Below are 6,919 nucleotides of genomic sequence, written 5' to 3'. Positions count from 1 at the left end.
AAGAAATATTTAAAGCAGGATGCCTAAAATTATTCCTATAATTGTTTTCTTCTGAACACATCACTGGCAAGAGAGTATTCTTTTAACTTATATTAAGTTTAGGTTTTATTAAGTATCGAATAAGACAACCTCTTTCAGTTCGGAAGAAGCTTCCTGCCGGTCCTGTTAAAAGCATTAATGTCGAACATTTAACACCTTATGCATTAAATGATGAAGTTATGATGATGAAATTTGCTGATTTTTTACTTTCTTGCAAGTAAAGTATTTATTATATTAATGTTAAACTGATGTGACGAGATTATAACTCTGTTACAAAAATAAAACGCAAAAATATTTCGGTATCAGATTTAGAATCTGAAATATTAAAAATTCTATCACAACTAATATCGATCAAATAAACTATTCGTTATAAATCGATGCGTGTCTACACAATCAAAAGATTAAACAAAGCGTATCAAAACCGCAATGTAACATGAATGTTTAAAAAACTATGAATGTTCAATAAAAACTGTCGACGGTGTTAGAATATTTCATATTGGTTTTTACATAAATAATCGAATGCAGGAATTGCGACAAACCTCGAACATACTAAACAGAAGCGTGGAAGTTTCTTCTGCCACTTCTTCTCCCAGCATTAACGATTTCCGAGGTGACAGTAGTGTTATTAGCCAAGCAGTAGCAGCCGACCAAGTCGAGGTTTGGCCCTCTAGAACGCCTTTGTGTCATAATGCTAAAATGTGTTATAAACAAGTGACAACCGACCACAGCCGAGGTACCCTCATAAGTGGCCTTTAAGTCTAGGAATTAAACAAAAAAAAAAAAAGTATCGTTCATTAAGTTTTTTTTTGTTCAAGAATTTTTCTAATTTAAAAGTAATCTAAGTTACTTTGTATATCAGTTACATGTCAATCAAAATCAAAAGGATCCGTCGAAATCGGTGCAACCGTTTCAGAGATTACCCGGAACATACAGACAGACAAAAATTTAAAAAAAAATGTAAAACTCGTATGCGATTTTTAAATAACGGCTATTTTAATATTAGAAACAGACATTGAAATTTTATTTATTTATATCTATAGATAAATTATACAGTAAATAGTACATATCTCACAGTTTATAGTACATTATGTACAGGATAATTGGTTATAGAAGTAAGAGCTTTAAAGAGGAAGAATGTATAGCTCGAAGACTGCAAGACAAGATACGAAGGACTCTCCTTATGTTTGAACCTTTGCAAGTACCCAAAGGTAATCCCTCGTGCGCCGTAAACATCTGGACTGAATAATCAGCAGGAAAGGACTTCCAATGCTTGCCAATGCAATGCCAAAGGTCGCTTAAAACTAGACCTTTTGGAATTCTATGTCATATGCCGATGTTCAGCAGTGGAAGTCTTGCAGCTGAAATTATGATGATGATAATAAAAGACCACAGAATATATAAAATTAACCTTTCTATAAATTTTTCTCAGCTTATTTTACTATTTTTATTAACTTACTGAATTTAAGATATGATAATAACATTCATGTGCTATATAAATATTCTACACATTTATAAAATGATTTTGAAACCGTACGTTAAAATAATTAACTATTTAGCTAATCAAGTGTTCGGTGGAACTAAATTTAGAGCATTGACACGTTACAATGTAGCAGCGGACGTCATCAACGGCACAGTTTAGTTGTAAGCAGTAACTCCTGAAATACATTCAGTTAGAACTGCCCCACCGGAACTGACTTTATAGCCCCACGTCTAATCGTGGAAAAGCGACGCAGGTAGGACTCGCAACGAAAATAGAAGCGTTTCCGACGTCATGTGGCTCAAGTCATAAGCGATATACGTATTTATACTCTTTTAATTATCAAAATGTTATAGACTCTCAAACGAAAACGAAAAATTAAACTAACTAATTGCAGAAAGAATAAAACTTGTTTACCCTATGATAACTTCCTTCGAAATAAAGAACCGTAATGTGAGAAGTACCCGTAACAAAATTAGATGGTTTAGTTAACACAGATTTGTATTTGGATTTCACGAATTTTAAATAACAATAAAACTATTCGTATAAGTTCATTGTTCTGAATATTAAAATAATATCGAGAGCCATAAATAATCCTTAAAAGACACTAGTGGTTGGTAGCGTCAGGTTGGCCCCTATTGAATTTTAAAAAGTGTAAAAACATAAATAAATAAAATCAGATTTATTCCTGAGATTTTGGATTATTGTATTCGCTAAAAGGGACTTAATTACTCTGCGTTTCATGGATTCGTAGTGCAGGACGTACAGGTAATCTTCTCCCTTCTTCTTTTCAGCCGATGCAAGGCATAAGACTCACTCAAAGATCGTCACGATGACCGCTCTTGCGCTACCCCATCCAGACTCTTTCTGCAACCTCAACTACATCGTCGGCATCAACCGGCTTGTGGTCGTCACTCGACAACTTTTCATCTCCTACGGCCTTCGGCTGCACGAGCAATCTGAAACTGCGACTTCAGACAGGCAATTCTTCAAGCTATGTCGGTGATTTAATTTCTGCTGTTCTCTACTGAACGAAATTGTAAATTATCCTATCAATGCTACTAAGTCTATCCCATAAATAAACTGATAGACCCGATCTTTAACATACCTCGTTTCAGGTTATAAAGTTACATTTTTGTGGTCAGTCTTCAAAATCGCTAGCGCTTGTGAATCGCGCCAGTGGTCAAAGACTACGCCCAGTGGAGAAGCAGTGTAAGGTGCGGCTTGCATAAACTGTTGCCGCTAATGGATTGGTTTTTTTTTTCACACTATTTATTACCATTTACAGATTACATGACCGAACTAATGTAATTTTCCGTTCATTGCCAATTAGTAGGGGAGGGCAAATATAGAGCAAGTAGAAAATAATTTATGTATTTTTTTTTTTGTAACTTACGTGATACTTGATGCCATTTGGTCTTTGAACGTTCATTTAATCCAATTAGGACTAACATTGGTGTTCTTTAAGATATGTTGGTTTTATAAAATTCATTTTGAGCTCTTTAAGAACGATTACTGATTTGCATCAGTATTGCATAAGGTTCTATTTTGTTTCAAAATCGCTTTACATTTCTTTAATGACCACCAACACCGATGTACTTTGATGGTATGTTCTAAGTTCAATACTGTTTATAGGTAAAAAAAAATTATAGAAATTCTTCCTTAAAGATCTGTTTTCTCTCCGACATATTTTACCAGTGCTCCTGAAGGATCAAGTCTCTATAACTTTTTTAGTCGATAGACGCCCACTGCAAAACTTAGGCCTCACTTAAAGGTTGCCACTATGACCAGCCTTAACAATGTCGTCGGATCATCTAGTGAAAAGTCTACCCACGCCGCGTCTACAGGCTCGTAATCGCCTGTTGAGAACTTTAAACGAGCAACTCTTCGTACTTCGTCTGTGATCTCTGTTCTTCTGCGATCTTCCATTTATGAATCGATCTCATAGCGAAAGTACGATCATAGCAATTTCCATTGCTCTTTCGTAAATAACCACGCCTTCATTCGTCTGTCATCACTGCGTCCACTTTACTGTAAAATTTTAATCACTTTTTGTGTGTTACTTGTGAATATAAATTTCAGAATTATTTATTTATTAACACACTTCTTATACAATGTACGCTTAAAGGCGAATTTAATGTCATAGGCATTTTATATCAGGTAACCGTTTAGGCGGTGTACAGATAAATTATTTAACCCTTAAATGCATAATGATGTAAAACTGCAATATACCATTTAAACGTAAAATGAGTACTACACTTAAGAGTAAATGCACAGTGTTGTATATCTGCAACATAAGTTTTTTTTAAAAAGTAAATGTAAAAAATATTATATAGATATTTTTTCTATTTTTCCTTGCGTTTTAGTGTACTTATCTGCAAAATAAATATTTTTTTAAAAGTATAAATAAAAGTCATGCATTTAAGGGTTAAATAAGTGAATATCATAAAATAAAAATCAAAAGGAACGAAAATAATAACAAAAATAAAAAAGCTAATATAAATATATTAATGACTGCTACAATAATAGGATATAAATATATAGCATATACAATGCGAAATGTGAAGAGACAGAAGCGTAACTTAAGTCTAAATAATTAAACTGTTAAGTTTACTTCACGGCATATAGAAATAACTTAGACTCCTAACTTCAGTGGGACACCCATCTGTCTTCTCTTGCCAGTAAACTGAGTTTCGCTGCTTACGATGTTCGTGAAGTCAGACACCTTACGGAAGCTAATACAGCCTGACTAGTTTATTTTAGGTACTTCCATAGGGTGTTATACTATGACATATTAGGTCAACGCTGCAAATATTGACTCATATTGAATGTAATTCAAAAAAGTGCAGTGCGGGCTATATACTGCTTGGGAGTTCAGAACACTTTAGGACATGTTTTAGTAAAACTGGTGTTCTTACGGATGCGTTAATATATCTATGATAATCTTTTTTTTTATTCGCAAAACATCTAAAATTATTAAAAATAAACAGTGATGAACATGGTGTTAATACAAGAAATTAAAATAAGCTGTATACTCCTTGTATGTATGTGTATTTAAAAACTAATTAAAGCATTTATGGCACAAGATATACATATGTGCGATTAATTTCCACAAACAATTTCAGATCTGCCAGTTGAGAAATTTAAAATCAATATTAAAAACATACTATTATAAAAGCATATTATTCTATCTAAACATACTTATGTCACTGTGTTGAATTAAATGTTGTTGATGCTCATTCGAAAAGAGCAACTGTTGAGTTTCTCGCCGGCTCTTCTAAGCAGAACTGCCTTTTCAGCCGGTGATAGCATCCTATATTAACAATACTGACATTATGTTTTGATTGAAAATTCGAAAGTCTATGTAACGGTATATTTGAATAAAGAACATTTTGAATATTATTTTAATATAACACATATATCTAAATGTCTACAATATACATTACTGGATAAAGTTTGAATTATTTTTATACAAGCAAGCCGTTACTTATAATAATGTATTAGGAAAAAAGCTAATAACTGCGTTCTTCGTTGCTAAATATCCTTTTCGGTGATATTTATACCATATCAATTGTTTATTGACAAAATTGTTTTTGAAATCCGAACACGAAACAGACTTGTAACATGAAATTTATTTTCTCATAATTTTATTTTGTTATTTAAAATACTTTATTGTACACGATAGAAGATATGTACGTAATTGCATAATAACAAATACAATAGTACAATGGGCAGTCTTATCATATTATAGTTTCTTCCAGACAACCACAGTACGGAAATAGTAGAAATATAAATAACAGGTAGTTAATGTTTTCATAAAATCAAAACATACAAATACATGCAAACATTTATAGCATACATTTATTCATTTATACTTATAATAAATACAATATAATACACAATTATAGATAGAAGTAACCTAGCAGAATTTAATCTTTAGTGATCATCTAAGACAACCTTTCTCAATTCGTGTCATTGTCAGATGACGTTGACAATGCAGGTATAATGATAAGATTGAAGAGAAGATATCGGAATGTACCTTGACAGACTATATCTTTGAATTGGTTTAATTATAATAAAAAATCTTTTAATACCTCAACTCCAGTAAATAGATTAATTTCATTATTGTAATTTAAATGTCTAAAAATAGTAACGTAAGTGGTAGATTCATTATCTTCACCATTTAAACCTGTGATTCCCAAAGTGGTCTATATCAACCCCTAGGGGTCTATGACAACCTGCAAGGAGTCTACGTCAGCGAAAAAAAATTTGGGGGTCCATGAAATGAAAATGGAGGTCCACGATAGCGGATCTCAACACATACACTAATAGTACCTATTTACTTACATCATACTAACTTTTACATTTACATTATTCATAAAAGTACCTATGAAGTAAAAAAATGCTTATTTAATGTTACATAAATTTTACATAACAGATACAAAATTTTATTTTGAGTAGTTTTAATTCAAATTCAATTAATAAATGTATAAATTAACATGTGTTTTTACTTTAAGTTTTTTGCACTAAACTTCACTACAGTTAGAAATTTACAGGAAATCAATATCAGGTAAGTAGGAAGTCTACCCAACACGGAAAAACATGGCAAGGGGTCTACGACACAAAAAAGTTTGGGAAACTCTGATTTAAACCATAGAACGTCCACAGCTGGACTTACGCCTCCTCCATTGTTTTCCGAAAACTTTAGCGAGCTTATTTGTCCACCTTGAGAGCGGACCTCATACTGCGCTTACCAGTTCGTGGTCTTCACTCCAAAACCTTAAGGTAACAGTAGGTTATTAGATTAGAAGAGCTATGATCGTACTTCGTAGGAATTTTACAGGTCCAATTTAAAAAGCTCAAAGAACGTGACAGAAGATATCGTGTGAAAGCTATGTTAACACAATCCGTGTTGGTCACAAACTTCTACTGTTAACAAACGCGTATTGGTCACAAACGTCTACTGGTAACAAATATCTACTTGCCATAAACCTCTACTGTTAACGAATGTCATTTATTCATAAACGTCTACTGTTTACAAATCTCTACTGTTAACCAACTTCTACTGATTACAAACCTCTACTGTTAACACGTTCACTGCGGCTTGAGGCCGATTCAGCCTCATGGTAGACTTTGCACTGGTGCGGCGCGTAAAACTCGTGTTTTCTCTCTAGTGCGGCGGCTGTTTACACTCAACCGAAACATGAGGCAGAAAAGGCCTCAACCGCACTACTAGGAAGTTCAGCTTGAGGCTGATTCGACCTCAGCCGCACCAGCTGAAAGTTCTTCAAAATTGGGCCCGCAGTGAACGTGTTAAAAAACGTCTGCTGTTTACAGATATCTACTGGTTACAAATATCTCCTGTTTACAAACATCTATTGGTAATAAACGGCAAAGGAAGGT

Source organism: Battus philenor, unplaced genomic scaffold (genome assembly GCF_028537555.1).
Source record: "Battus philenor isolate CCGP_79_NKW_IND1 unplaced genomic scaffold, ilBatPhil1.0.hap1 SCAF_26, whole genome shotgun sequence".
NCBI classification, from domain to species: domain Eukaryota; kingdom Metazoa; phylum Arthropoda; class Insecta; order Lepidoptera; family Papilionidae; genus Battus; species Battus philenor.
The sequence above is the reverse complement of the archived record's forward strand: the minus strand, read 5'-3'. Positions refer to the sequence as shown.